Below are 15241 nucleotides of genomic sequence, written 5' to 3'. Positions count from 1 at the left end.
GGTACAACATACAAGAACCTCAAGGACTTTCTGCTAAGTGAAATAAACTAGACACAAGAAGACAAATAGTATATGATTCTACTTATATGAGGTATCTAAAACAGTCAAATTCCTAGAAACAGAAAGTAGAAGAGTGGTTCAGGGGCAAAGGGGAAGGAAAAATGAGGAATTGCTGTTTAATGAGTATAAGAGTTTCAGCTGTCCAAGATGAAAAAGTTCTGGTGATCTGTTGGACAACAATATGAATATACTTAACACTACTGGACTGTGAACTTAAAAATGGTTAAGACAGTAAATTTTATGTGTTTTTTAATCACAATTTTTTAAAAAGGCAATGCACACATGGGTTAAAAAAAATTTCAGCAACACAAAAAGATATCAAAAAAAAAAAAAAAAAAAACCTCCAGGGGTAGTCTGGGTATAACAAGTATATAGAGTCCTCCCCTTTTTTCAATCAAATACTAATACTAGCATGCCACAAACTCTATTTTGCTTGCTTTAGTTTTCTCTTAACAATAGATCTTAGATATTGTTCCATATCACTGTGTGAGTGTGTGTGTGTGAGGGTGGGTGTACCTGTCTCATTCTTTTTAACTGCTGAATTAATATGGTGCTATCCACCATAATTTACTCAACTAGTCCCTTATCAATATAGTAAGATGTATTTTTTAAGCAAAATGTGTTAAAGGCTTTGCACACTGATTTTGCACATTTTTCCCCCTCAACAAAAATGTTTAGATTTCACTCTTCATAATACCTCCAAGCAACTATAAATGATGACTGACATTTGCTTTAGTTTGAATTTAATAGTGTTTCGCCTTGGCTCATTTCTACTAGGTTGTATGTTGATTTGTCATTGTCACAAGGAGTCACCAACAGTATGATCAAGGGAGCACATGAAATACACACCATCCTCTGAATATTATGGTCACCCTTTACTCCATCATCCTTATAAATGGTTTGTCAATAGTACAGCCGTCCTCCTTTATCCAGGTGGGATACGTTCCAAATCCTGGAACCATGGATAGTACTGAAACCTATATATACTGTTTTTTCCTATAGCATACACAGCATGGGTATGCTGAACAAAGGCTGATTCACGTCCTGGATGGGAAGGAGCAGGATGGCACAAGATTTCATCACGCTGCTCAGAACAGTGTGCAATTTAAAACTTATGAATTGTTTATTCCTGGAATTTTCCATTTAATATTTTCAGACCTCAAGTATTGAAACTGTGGAAAGCAAAACCTCAGATAAGGAGGAACTACTGTCTACCCTTTACTGTGTTTAACTCTGAGAAAATTAAAAATATATACACACACACACATACTTTCATTATTTAAGAAATTTTTTTAAAAAAACACCTCTTTCGGGCTTCCCTGGTGGTGCAGTGGTTGAGAGCCCGCCTGCCGATGCAAGGGACACGGGTTCGTGCCCCGGTCCGGGAAGACCGCGGAGCGGCTGGGCCCGTGAGCCATGGCCGCTGAGCCTGTGCGTCCGGAGCCTGTGCTCCGCAACGGGAGAGGCCACAGCAGTGAGAGGCCCACGTACCGCAAAAAAATAATAATAAAAAAATAAAAAACACCTCTTTCACCCAATGTGTCTGGGTCTGCTATTTGGTTTCTTTTAGAGAAAGCACAGTGAAATAGAATGAGTGAGGGCTGTACAGACCACCTGAATCAGGGTTTGAATCCCGTTTCTGCCATTTCCAAGTTAGTCCATCTCCCAGAGCCTGTGTCTTGTCATCTGTAAACCAAGGGCAATACCATCTATCTCTTGCATAGGGAAGATTGCCACACAGGGTGAAAAGTCCATTCAAGAGGACCAAAGTGCTATCTCTATTGAACTAGCACTGCCTGGGGAAGTCAAAGAACTGCTTAGAGAAGTGGTAAAGGACAAGAAGGAATCGGACCAGTCAATGAGAGAAAGGGTGCTCTGGCAGAGGTAACACATGCACAGAGGGTGAGAGTTCTGCAGAGCCACAAAGCACCAACACACTTACTGACAAGAAGGTGAAAGGCAATTTAGTCAACAAATCCTTATCGAGTACCTCTATGTACTCACTAGGCACTGAAGACAAAACTATGAGCAAGAAGGTCCTTGCCCTCATGGAGCTTATAATCCAGTAAGAGGGAAAGATAAACCAGTAAAAAGCATTAAGTGGTCTAACGGAAACAAACAGATGCTAAGATAATAACATGGTGTTGCTTTGTATGGAGAGGCCAGAAAATACCTCCAAAACAAGATAATGCTCAACTGAAACTTAAAGGCAAGTGATAATTAATGAAGTGAAGAGCAGGGTAGAGAGTATTCTAGGCCAAGTCCATGAAGCCAGAGAACTGAAAGAACTGCAAGCAGGTGAGGGTGCATGCAGGAGATAAGGAGGAAAGGGGCTTGAAATGAGACTTAAAATACAGGCAGGGGCCAGATCTTGCTAGGCCTTGTAGGCCACAATTTGGGTCAAATTGTGCAAGACTGTTTATTCCAACCTGAGACATTTGGACTTGATTGTACAGGTAACAGGAATACAAGAGAGGATGTGAAAAGGAGAGAGACAAGGCTGGGTTGTTTTATAGAAGGATAGTGGAAGTTGTTTAGAGGACAGCTGCAATAGGGAGTGACGACAGCTTGGAGACCAAAAAACAGCCTACTTTAGGGCAGGGTCACTGTGTACAGAAAAAGAGGCATCCCAGAGGCAAATCTGAAGTGCAATTGGCAGCCTTCAAAGACTGTGTTCTAGCCTGCTTTCTGAGTCCAAAGTCAAAGTCCGCAGTATACTCCAGAAGTACTGACCTGCCAGGGGGAATCATTAAGGCCCTCTACCTCATCTGGGATCTTTGCCTTCTATGGCAATGAGAAGATGAGGTGTCAGTACATAGGGACAGTTATCCACTGTCCTCAATGGAAGACAGGTGACAGATTAAGGTTCCTGTGACCTTAGGATCCAAGTAAAGGGTTCAAAACCCTTTCCTTGGGGCTTCCCTGGTGGTGCAGTGGTTAAGAATCTGCCTCCTGGGCTTCCCTGGTGGCGCAGTGGTTGAAAGTCCACCTGCCGATGCAGGGGACATGGGTTCGTGCCCCGGTCCGGGAAGATCCTACATGCCACGGAGCGGCTGGGCCCATGAGCCATAGCCGCTGAGCCTGCGCGTCCAGAGCCTGTGCTCTGCAACGGGAGAGGCCACAACAGTGACAGGCCCGTGTACCGCAAAAAAAAAAAAAAAAAAAAAAATGAATCTACCTGCCAATGCAGGAGACACGGGTTCGAGCCCTGGTCCAGGAAGATCCCACATGCCGCGGAGCAACTAAGCCCCTGTGCCACGACCACTGAGCCCGCGTGCCACAACTACTGAAGCCTGTGAGCCTAGAGCCCGTGCTCCGCAACAAGAGAAGCCACCACAATAAGCATGCACGCTGCAATGAAGAGTAGCCCCCACTCACCACAACTAGAGAAAGGCCGTGCACATCAACAAAGACCCAACGCAGCCAAAAATAAATAAATAATTTTTTTAAAAAAAAAACCCTTTCCTTCCCTCTAGGGGAGCAGGGGGTCAACACAGTCCTCTAAGTCAGAGTTTCTTCAAATATGGTCTGCAGATGATGACTGGTGTGAGAGTCACCTGGAGGCCAATCAAAATGCAGATTCCTGGTTACCACCCATACCTACTCAGTCAGGAGAGCAGGACTAAAGACCAGGAATCTGAATTTTAAATAAGTAGCGAGCCCCTCAATACTTGCCCCCATGGGTAATTCTGATGTATTAAAGCTTCAAAACCATAGCTCCAGGAATAGGGCTAATAGAGGAAGGCCCTCACTTAAGGGTGAATGGCAACGTCGAAATTAGGGGACTACATAGAACCAAGAGTCAAGCTGGGCATGAAATAAACTAGAAAAAGGAGTCCGAAGGGATTATGAAATTTGAAGGCCTCCAAAGCAGAAAATAGAAGGCAGGACATCAGAGCATGGGGATTAGAGAGCAGAGGAATCAAAGACAGGGAGCACTCCTGGGGAAATCACTAACAATGGCCATGATCTCCGGCTGCCTTAGGTTGGTTTCCCCAGTGGAGCACTAGGAAGGGAGTGCAGATGCTTCACCTCACACAGGCCAGGTTACCGGGCCTTTGACTGCCCAGTATGTGCACACAATCACTCCATCCAACCATCAAAAAGAGAATGACACTCCTCCTCAGTGAGTACTGTTTCTATCCCAATGATTCCCCTTCAGCATCCACCATGATGCCAGCTACTGGTCAGTCTGTAGAAGAGCGCCAGGCTAAGTAGAAAAACATACAGAACACCTCTAAGGGGTAATGACCGGCCCTACTCACCAAGATTCTCTGCTTGGCACATCAGAGACCCCTAATGCTGCCATAAACTCTAGGACAATTCCAGGTCAGAAACTTCAGATCCTACCATCATGCATACCCAGCCAGTCTTCTACTACTCCTTACGATGCCTCACCAAGAGAGTCCCGACCTATATTCTACACTCTCATGTCCCTCCCCAAAATTCAGAGAGAAATTCCACAAGTTCAGGTTAGGCAGGGAGTCCTGGACTTCTGAGGCTAGCTCCCATGCCTAGTTTGGTGGGAGGAGGTAACCTGAAGGAGTGCCTACCCTACCTGAAGGGAATATCCTCCGCCTACCCGAAGGGAGCACCAAGACTGCTACAGGCCTCTGTACGGGAGACTTTTTAAAAATATGAGCAAGTTGAACCCAGTATATTTAAAAGGAGGGAAGGGAGGCTCTTCAGAGCAGAAATTAAATTGGGTTATTGGGGGAGGTAAGGTAGGATTTCTGGGGATTTGACTTTAAATAGCACATAAAATACAAAGCAATACAAAATTTAGCTCAAACCCTTACATGTCAACTACCTGATTGTTCCTATAATCCAAAAGCTGGTTCCACACTAAAGAAATAAGACTGCTGGCAGATGATTTTAGTAATCCCAAAGATTATTTATGGCCTTAAAATCCTGAACTGCTTGTCTGTCCCTTCTTATACTCCACCCACTATCCTGGTTCTCTAGGTTTTTGACCTAATGATTTAGCTTCCTGTTTCATCTTTCCCTCACCTTATCCCTAAGGTCTTTTGCTTCCTTCCTTGCTTAGGACTGCACTCCACTCAGTTATTCTGCCATCAGCCACTCGGAACAAATAATCTGCCTATCCAGATCCTCAACCGTGATCCTAGGCACTCATGCCCCCTTCATAGCCAAGTCCCTTGCCAGGCTTACCCTTACTTTATGAAGATGTCCCAGAGAGAGACAAGCCATGTTAGATGGTTCATCCCAAGTATGTTAGTTGGTTCATCCAGGCAAACACTGGAATCACCAAAGGTGGAATAAGGAGAATGACAATGAGCCAGGTCAAATGTCTAGACCTCCCCCTGACATTCTAAGGCACACCTTCTTAGCCCTCAAGTGATATCCCTAGTATTCCATCCCTCCTGCCCACCACCTCCACCTCAAGGGATCCTTCTATCCCACAGCAGCTAGGACTAAGAATACACGGTGAGCAACACATAGGCCTTTGTCTGATAGAACTTACAGTTTAATGAAGGAGAAAGACAATTAAATAATCCCAACATGTATGATAGTTAAAGGCAATGCATGCGGAGCTGTAAGATTAAGAAGGCCAGTCAGGTGAAGTTACACCTAAGATGAAACTTGAACGATCAACAGGAGATACCCAAGCAGTGGCAGAGCATTTAAGGAAGCATGTTCTAGGCAGAAGAAACAGCGTATGTAAAGGCCCTGCAGCAAGAAAGCATATCTGAAGAGATGAGATGAGCTGGGGAGGTCAAGGTAGAGAGAATACCAGCACAGATGATGCTGGAGAGACCAAGAAGGGTCTCATAAGATATGAAGCTGTTTTATCATTCACTTAACAAGTATTCACTGAGTGCTTACAATATGCCAGGCATTGTCCTATGTTTTTATAACAGTAAATGAAATAGACAATATCCCTGTTCTCAGAGAATTCCCGTTCTAATTGGAGGAGACTATAAACAAGTATGTGACTAAACTAGAAAAATATCACTTATTGATAAGTGCTATGCAAAGAACTAAAATAGGTGATATGCTAGAAAGTATGTATATGGGTGGTTACTTTATAATCATTAGGTGGTCAGGGGAAAGCCTCTTTGAGGAGATGACATTTAAAAGTAGGTATCTAAATAAAAAGGAACCAGCCATTCAAAGACCAAGGGAAAAAGCATTCTAAGCAGGGTTAACAATACACAAATACAAAAGCCCAATGGTAAGATCACTGAAGCTTTTTTAAGCAGAGGAGTTAGATCATGATCGTTCTTGCATTTTATAAAGATCACTCTGGCTACAATGTAGAGAACAGAATGGAGGTAGGGGAGAATAAGATTAAGACTGGAGACAGAGATGAGAGTGGATTATGTAGACTAACGTGAAGAAGAGGAAGAAGGGGACAGTAACAAGGATGATGATAATAGCTAATACTCACATAGCACATACTAGCTGCCGAGCCATTGTTCTAAGCATTTTTTATATATTAATTCATTTAAACCTCACAAATACTGTATCTTATAAATTAGGAAACTAAGGTAGAGGATAGTGGCAATGAAGAAGAAAGCAACTGGGGACTTCCCTGGTGGCACGGAATCCACCTGCCAATGCAGGGGACATGGTTCGAGCCCTAGTCCGGGAAGATCCCACATGCTGCGGGGCAACTAAGCCCATGCACCACAACTACTGAGCCTGTGCTCTAGAACCCGAGAGCCATAACTACTGAGCCCACGTGCCACAACTACTGAAGCCTGCGCTCCGCAACAAGAGAAGCCCGCACACTGCAAGAAAGAGTAGCCCCCAGTTGCCACAACTAGAGGAAGACTCAACACAGCCAAAAATAAATTAATAAATTAATAAAAAGAAGAAGAAGAAAAAAGCAACTGGATCCAAGAAATATTGGGGAGGACAAATCCTATGATAGGCTGGTTGTCGGCTGTGGGAAGGGAAGGGGTAGGACTTAGAATGACTACTAGGCCTTGGGCCCAGCAACTGCATGGGTTGTGGTGCTATTTACCACGTGACAGGACACTGGAGGAAGAGCAAGAGGGGAAGAGCAGAAGGCTGCATTTTGCTGAGTCTTCAAAACATCCCAGTGGAGCTGTCCATGTGAACAGTTGGATATTCTGGTCTGGAGAGAGATTTGGTCATCATCCACGTATAGATGGTAACTGAAGCTGTCACAGAAGTTGAGATCACCTACGGGGAGCAGGAAGAAAAGAAAGAAAAAAAAGCCTAGGAACAGACTGCTGATATTTAAAACACAAGAAGTTGAATAAACAAATAAATTTTTTAAATACATAAGGAAAATTTAAAAAATTTTTTTAACACAAAAAGAATCATTAACAACAACAAAAAACTGGAAATACCTTAATGTCCCTCAATAGGAAAACAGATAAATAAAATACAGTATATCTAGTCTATGAAATATTATACAGTAGCCAAAAAGAATGAGAAGTATCTTTATGTACCAACATGGAATACTGTCAAGGCACATTACTGAATCAAAGAAAGAAATATAAAAATGATACATAAAATGTGACCCCATTTGTGTAAATAAATAAAACACGGCAATAGCATTTTAAATATTTTCTGGGACTTCCCTGGTGGTCCAGTGGTAAGACTCCACGCTTTCACTGCAGGGGACACAGGTTCAACCCCTGGTCGGGGAAGTTCCACATGCCGTATGGTGTGGCCAAAATAAAAAAAAAAAAAATTTCTGGGTTCATACGTATGTATGCAAACACACACAGAGTGTGGGAGGTACACTTTAAACCACTAACAGGTTGCCTCTGGAAATACAGAAATAATTGAAACAGGGGAGCGGGGAGCAGGAGTATTCAAAGTATCTACAATGTTCTGAAATTTACAGTTGTCAGTATGTTCGTATTTTAATTCACAACAGAAAAATATGTTCCAAAACTGAAAATTCATAATACTTGTGTAAACCGTGGAAGATTAAATGTGATGTTATTTTGACAATGTTTTAAATTTTAGAGTCACATTTTATTCTGATCTGAATTTTTATCAAGATGCTAAAACTGGTTTGTTTGAAACTAGTTTGTCATACATACTGTGCATAATCATAGTATTTATTTTCTGGGACTATTGTGAATGTGTAGACTTATGTTTATTGCTATGGGAACAATTATTTATAAAATAATATTAAATCCAGTATTAGCTGCCTATTTCAGACACTTAATACTTGCAGAGACCCATGTTACACTTACTACACTGAAGTTTTTGGTTGTTTGCTTTTTTTTAAAATTTATTTGGCTGTGTTGGGTCTTGGTTGCTGCGCACAGGCTTTCTCTAGTTGTGGCAAGTGGGGGCTACTCTTCGTTGTGGTGCGTGGGCTTCTCATTGCGGTGGCTTCTCTTGCTGCGGAGCACGGGCTCTAGGTGCACAGGCTTCAGTAGTTGTGGCACACGGGCTCAGTAGTTGTGACTCGCGGGCTCTAGAGCAAAAGTTCCGTAGCTGTGGCACACGGGCTTAGTTACTCCACGGCCTGTGGGATCTTCCCGGACCAGGGATCAAACCTGTGTCCCCTGTATTGGCAGGTGGATTCTTAACCACTGTACCACCAGGGAAGTCCCAAGGGTGAGTCTTTTAAAAAAAAAAAACTTCAGGACTTCCCTGGTGGCGCAGTGGTTAAGACTCCACCTGCTGGGCTTCCCTGGTGGCGCAGTGGTTGAGAGTCTGCCTGCAGATGCAGGGGACATGGGTTCGTGCCCCGGTCCGGGAAGATCCCACATGCCGCAGAGCGGCTGGGCCCGTGAGCCATGGCCGCTGAGCCTGCGCGTCCAGAGCCTGTGCTCCGCAACGGGAGAGGCCACAACAGTGAGAGGCCCGCGTACTGCAAAAAAAAAAAAAAAAAAAAAAGGCTCCACCTGCCAATGCAGGGGACACGGGTCGAGCCCTGGTCCGGGAAGATCCCACATGCCGTGGAGCAACTAAGCCCGTGAGCCACAGCTACTGACTCTAGAGCCTATGAGCCACAACTACTGAGCCCCTGCACCACAATTACTGAAGCCCGCGTGCCTAGAGCCTGTGCTGCACAACAAAAGAAGCCATCGCAATGGGAAGCCCGCACCCGCAACGAAGAGTAACCCCCGCTTGCCACAACTAGAGAAAGCCCGCACGCAGCAACGAAGATCCGATGCAGCCAAAAATAAATAAATAAATAAGTTTATTTTAAAAAAAAGAATCACCCTCACTGCTGAAAGTAAATGGACTCTTAGGGTGCAGATATTAGTGTTCCAAAAAACATATGATTATATTAAGGTAGTGGTAGCAGGAAGATAATCTTGATTCCATTGGGAATCTTAGGTTTTCTCATACATTGGGAAAATAGTTTTTCCTGTACTGCTGAAGTTTCTTTTTGGTAAACAGTACTTTCTAAAAGAGAAGCATGAAGGAGAAACTGAGGTGTGTACCTTTCCTCAAATGGCCAGCATTGTAGAAGATACTGTGTATCTTGCAACGAACAGTGTGGAAGCTGTTCATTTTTCAATCTGAAGTAAAATACATTCAAGAACTTTAAAAAAAAACTACAGTGTTTTGATTTTTTTAGATTACTATATTCTCTGTAAAATTAAAGATGAATTTTTCAAAAAATAATGGGAATTTCTGTACCTTCTACTCAGTTTTGCTGTGAACCTAGAACTGTTCTAAAAAATAACTCAATTTTGAAAAGTGGGAAAAGAGGTAGGCTACAAAGGACATCCTTTACTTCAGATAGTAAATTTTCTCTGTTCCTTCCATCCCCGACTGGCTTGATGTTTAGATCTTCTGGCTTGCCATCTGCCCATGTCTGAGAAGTTAACACCAAGCCCCTAATTCCAAGCTCCATCCTGAATCCTTGGCCCCAGGCCAAGTTTGGCCACAGATCCCCTAGACTGGGCCAGAACCCCAGGAAGGGGGGTCAAATACCAAAGTCCTAAACAAATATGGGAGAATAAGTACAGATGCCAGCTTCAAGGACAGGGATCAGGTGGCCTTACAGGCCAGCAGCAGTCTCAAAGGGGAAAAAGTATTTAAAGATCTGGAAGCAGCTCTGCAGTGCTGGAGGATAAGGCTGGGGGGCAGTCAGGCAAAACTGGGCGAAGTGGTACGGGCAAGTTGAAGAAACAGCCAGTTCCACTTATAAAGATTCCAAGTGAAGTGCCATAATATGGTGGAAACCACATTTACAACAAAAGGAAGAGGGGAAGCTGCATTCTGTGAAGGGGTTGGGGGCATGGTGGGGGGTTGTCTAGGGATTATCTAGAGGAATCACTCCACATCAAAGCAGCAATTCCAGGAGGCACAGTATAAAAGTTTAGAAACTGGCTTCTTCCTGAAAAGAAGGTTCTATAAAAGAGGAGAAAAGACACTGAAATAAAGCCTTTCCTTCTTCAGTAAACCAAAGGCAGAGAGATCATGGTAGATCTCTGGTGACCGTGCTCTTAACTTTCAACTTTCTGAGCCTGAAAGACAACATATTTGGTCTACATGTTTTCCTGGTTACCCAAAGAGATGACACTGCCTAGCTGAGGTCTTACCCAACAGCTGACTCACCATCAGTCTGTATCACAGCCTGCTGCGCCTCATGCCTCACACAGTCACATACTGGGCGGCTCTGGAAAGAAAACAATCTGGTGTGAGCTGTCAAAGTCCTCTCAGTACCTGACCTCACCCTCTGGGGTAGGTTTCATTTCAAAACTGAAAGGGACTGAAGGGCTAGGGAAATCCAAAGATCAACAGAGCCAGGAACAGGTGGTTCCCAGCAGAAAAGGGTCCCAAGCTGGAACTCAGAACAGAAACCAGACCACTGATAAGACAGTTTATGGTATCTGTCTCCAAGCCTTCAGATGCCATTCACATATTTTCCAATATTTACAACAGGGCATGACCACACTTACCCAACTTCTGACAACTAAATATCTAATTCTCCAAATGTTCAATCAACTTCCTGGCTTTATTAAGTTTTAGAGCTTTGGGGTATCTCCAATAACTGGGATACTGGGGGTGGGGGTGAACTTCTGAATTTTGCAGTCCTTCATATGGGCCATATTTTAATCCTAACGAATTCTATCATCTCCTCTTCCTTCTTCATTTCTTCATGACCCCTTGGAAAAATTCCTGTCTCACTAAAAAATTTCTAATTAGTTCATAATGGCTCTCTCACTAGAGCAATATTCAATACAATGAAAGTGTACCTCATTAAAGGAGTCAGGTTATTTGCTTGAGGTTCATTTTAACTACCTGAGTGACCCTTAGGTAAGTCACTTAATCTTTCTGGGCTCAGTTTCCTCATCTATAAAGTAAGGAGGTTGGAAACAGAAGGAAAGCAATAAAACTTCCCTGAACTGAGAAAAGACTTAAGTTTTTAAGTCTAAAAGGTTTATCAAGTGACAAGCAGAGTTTTGTTTTTTTTTTAAATCAAACCTAAGCCTATCATGATGAAACACTAAGCATGAAGAAAAAATTTACAAACTTTCAAAGAGAAATGGTTATTACTTACAGAGGAAAGAGAAACCTATTGGCAGTGGATTTTTCATCTGTATTACTAGAAACTGGACAGTACAAGGCTGCATACTTTGTAGAGACTAGGACTACTATTCAAGAATCCTTGGGAATTCCCTGGCGGTGCAGTGGTTAGGACTCTGTGCTTTCACTGCCGAGGGCCCAGCTTCCAGCCCTGGTTGGGGAACTAAGATCCCACAAGCCGTGTGGCACAGCCAAAAAGGAAAAAAAAGAAAAAATCCTAAACCCAGCCAAGATATCATTCATACATGAAGATATATATACACACACACACACACACACACACACAAATAAATAAGTAAATAAATAAATGGACCATCCATGTCCCTTTGTCTAAGAAAATCACTCAAAGTATCCTAGTCAAATTAATATTTAAAACTGGAACAAAGCTGAGAAAGACAGAGTATACGCAAGACATGTTTCCCCTCCCCCTAAGAAAACCTTTTCGTGAAATTGTACCAAGTGACTTCTGATGGCAGTTCCACGTACAAACAGAAACTGTCCTATACACAACCGTCCCTGGCAGTCTGGGTTTGCGAGTTGTACATCACCTAGTGGCCTGATGAAGTAAATGCAGTTTCATCAAGTGCCCGGATAAACTTCCAGCCATTTTGTGATCTCTGACAGTGTGTACGGGGCAGCAGCCTGATGTCTTAGAGATTCTGAGTAGGGAACTGCAAACCCACCAGGCTCATATAGAACTGTATAGATTCAGCTCACTAACCATCCATTCTCCAAGGATGTGGGAAGGGTCCACACTTTGTGCTAACTAATCACAAGAAGTGAAGCATAATTTGTTGCAAGGCTGCACTTACAAATAGTGAGAGACAGAGAATGCTTTTGTGCAGACCAATCTGAACTGAAAGCCAAGTTTAGATGCTATGAGAAAACCGCAAATACTCCTTATAAACAGGAAGAACATCTCCAAACATTCACAAGATTGGATGTGGAAGATGGATTACATTTACCCTGTATGGTTCCAGGAGACAGGCCTATAACTGATGAGAAGATACCTCAATTAGATTTCAATTCAAAACAAGAAATAATTTTCTATTAGTGAGAGCTACTCAACAGTATAATGGGAGAAACCATAAACAAAATGAAAAGACAATCTACAGAATGGGAGAAAATATTTGCAAACAATACAATCAACAAGGGCTTAATTGCCAAAATACACAAACAGCTCATACAATTCGATAACAGAAAAACAAACAACCCAATCAAAAAATGGGCAGAAGACCTAAACATACATTTCTCCAAAGATGACATACAGATGGCCAACAGGCACATGAAAAGATGCTCAACGTCGCTAATTATTTAGAGAAACGCAAATCAAAGCTGCGATGAAGTATCACCTCACACCAGCCAGAATGGCCATCACTAATAAGGTCTACAAATAACAAATGCTGGAGAGCGTATGAAGAAATGGGAACCCTCCTACATTGTTGGTGGGAATGTAAATTGGTGCAGCCACTATGGAAGTCAGTATGGAGGTTCCTTAAAAAACTAAAAATAGAGTTGCCGTATGATTCAGCAATCTCACTCCTGGGTATATATCCGGAGAAAACTCTAATTTGAAAAGATACAGGCAGCCAAGCTCCAGCTGAAGGAGAAGTGGGGTAAGTAAGGAGGTCTGTACAAAGCGGGCTGCCTACAAATCGACCCGTGGTAAAGCACCAAGGAAGAAAGAAACTGGCTACAAAAGCCGCTTGCAAGAGTGTGCCCTCTACTGGAAGGCTGAAGAAACCTCAGCGTTACAGGCCTGGTACCGTGGCACTCGGCGAAATCAGACGTTGTCAGAAGTCTACTGAACTTCTGATTCACAAACTTCCCTTCCAGCATCTGGCACGGAAAATTGCTCAAGACTTCAAAACAGATCTGCGCTTCCAGAGTGCAGCTACTGGTGCTTTGCAGGAGGAAAGTGAGATCTATCTGGCTGGGCTTTTTGAAGACACCAACCTGTGTGCTATCCATGCCAAACGTGTAACAATTATGCCAAGCGACATCCAGCTAGCACGCCGCATACGTGGAAAACACCCTTAAGAATTCACTCTGATGGGAAATACTTCTTTCTTTAAAAAAAGAATTTCTCTTCTTCCTGTTATTGGTAGTTCTGAACATTAGATTTTTTCCCCCCATGGGGTCAAAAGGTACCTAAGTATATGATTGCAAGTGGAAAAATAGGGGGCAGAAATCAGGTATTGGCAATTTTTCCATTTTCATTTGTGTGTGAATTTTTAATATAAATGCGGGGACATAAAGCATTAATGCAAGTCAAAATGTTTCAGTAAACAAGTTTCAGCAGTTCAATTTTATAACAATTATATATAAACCTGTTAAATTTTTCTGGACAATGAAAAAAAAATACAGGCACCCCAAAGTTCATAGCAGCATTATTTACAGTAGCGAAGACATGGGAGCAACCTAAATGTCCATCCACAGATTAACAGATAAAGAAGATGTGGTACATATACACACAATGGAATATTACTCAGCTGTAAAAAAAAAGAAAAGAAATAATGCCATTTTTGGCAACATGGATGGACCTAGAGATTATCATACTAAGTGAAGTCAAAAAGAGAAAGACAAATACCACATGATATCACTTACACATGGAATCTAAAATATGATACCAATGAACTTATTTACAAAACAGAAAAAGACTCACAGATATAGAAAACAAATTCATGGTTACCAAAAGGGAAAGGTGGTGGAGGGGGATAAATAAGGAGTTTGGGATTAGCAGATACAAACTACTATATATAAAACAGATACACAGGGTACTTCCCTGGTGGTCCAGTGGTTGAGAATCTACCTTCCAACGCAGGGGACACGGGTTCGATCCCTGGTTGGGGAACTAATAATATCCCAGAGGCCGCGGGTTAAACTACTGTGCCGTGTGGTGCAACTACTGAGCCCGCGCACTCTGGAGCCCACGCGCCACAACTAGAGAGAAGCTCGCATGCCACAATGAAAAGCCCACTCACCGCAACGAAAGCTCCTGTGTGCCACACCTTAAACTTGACGCAGCCAAATTTAAAAACAAACAAACAGGGCTTCCCTGGTGGCGCAGTGGTTGACAGTCCGCCTGCCGATGCAGGGGACACGAGTTCGTGCCCCGGTCCGGGAAGATCCCACATGCCACGGAATGGCTGGGCCCATGAGTCATGGCCACTGAGCCTGCGCGTCCGGAGCCTGTGCTCCGCAACGGGAGAGGCCACAACAGTGAGAGGCCCACGTACCGCAAAAAACAAAACAAAACAAAACAAAAAAACAAACAGATAAACAACACGGTCCTACTGTATAGCACACGGAACTATACTCAGTATCCTGTAATAAACCATAATGGAAAAGAAAAAGAAAAACAACTATAATGGGATTCCTCAAGAAATGATGAGCTTCCCAGCAATGGAAGTATTCAAAAATAACTTAAATCAGCTGTCCCCAACCTTTTTGGCACCAGGGACCAGTTTCATGGAAGACAATTTTTCCACGAAAGGAAGGTGGCAGAGGGATAGTTCAGGCAGTAATGCAAGCGATGGTGAGCAGCAGATGAAGGTTCGCTCGCTTGCTTGCCCGCTGCTCACCTCCTGCTGTGCAGCCCGGTTCCTAACAGGTCGAGGACTGGTACCAGTCCGCAGCCTGGGGGTTGGGGACCCCTGATTTAAATGATCATCTG

General features: G+C 43.1%; 1 pseudogene; it reads left to right on the top strand.

Annotated features, from left to right (window-relative positions):
* The first annotated feature begins 12515 nt into the window (after positions 1–12515).
* On the top strand, positions 12516–13605 carry LOC132531868 (uncharacterized; annotated as a pseudogene).
* The last annotated feature ends 1636 nt before the right edge of the window (positions 13606–15241 follow it).

This window comes from Lagenorhynchus albirostris, chromosome 13 (genome assembly GCF_949774975.1).
Source record: "Lagenorhynchus albirostris chromosome 13, mLagAlb1.1, whole genome shotgun sequence".
Classification (NCBI taxonomy): domain Eukaryota; kingdom Metazoa; phylum Chordata; class Mammalia; order Artiodactyla; family Delphinidae; genus Lagenorhynchus; species Lagenorhynchus albirostris.
This window is presented reverse-complemented; position numbering and strand designations above follow the sequence as displayed.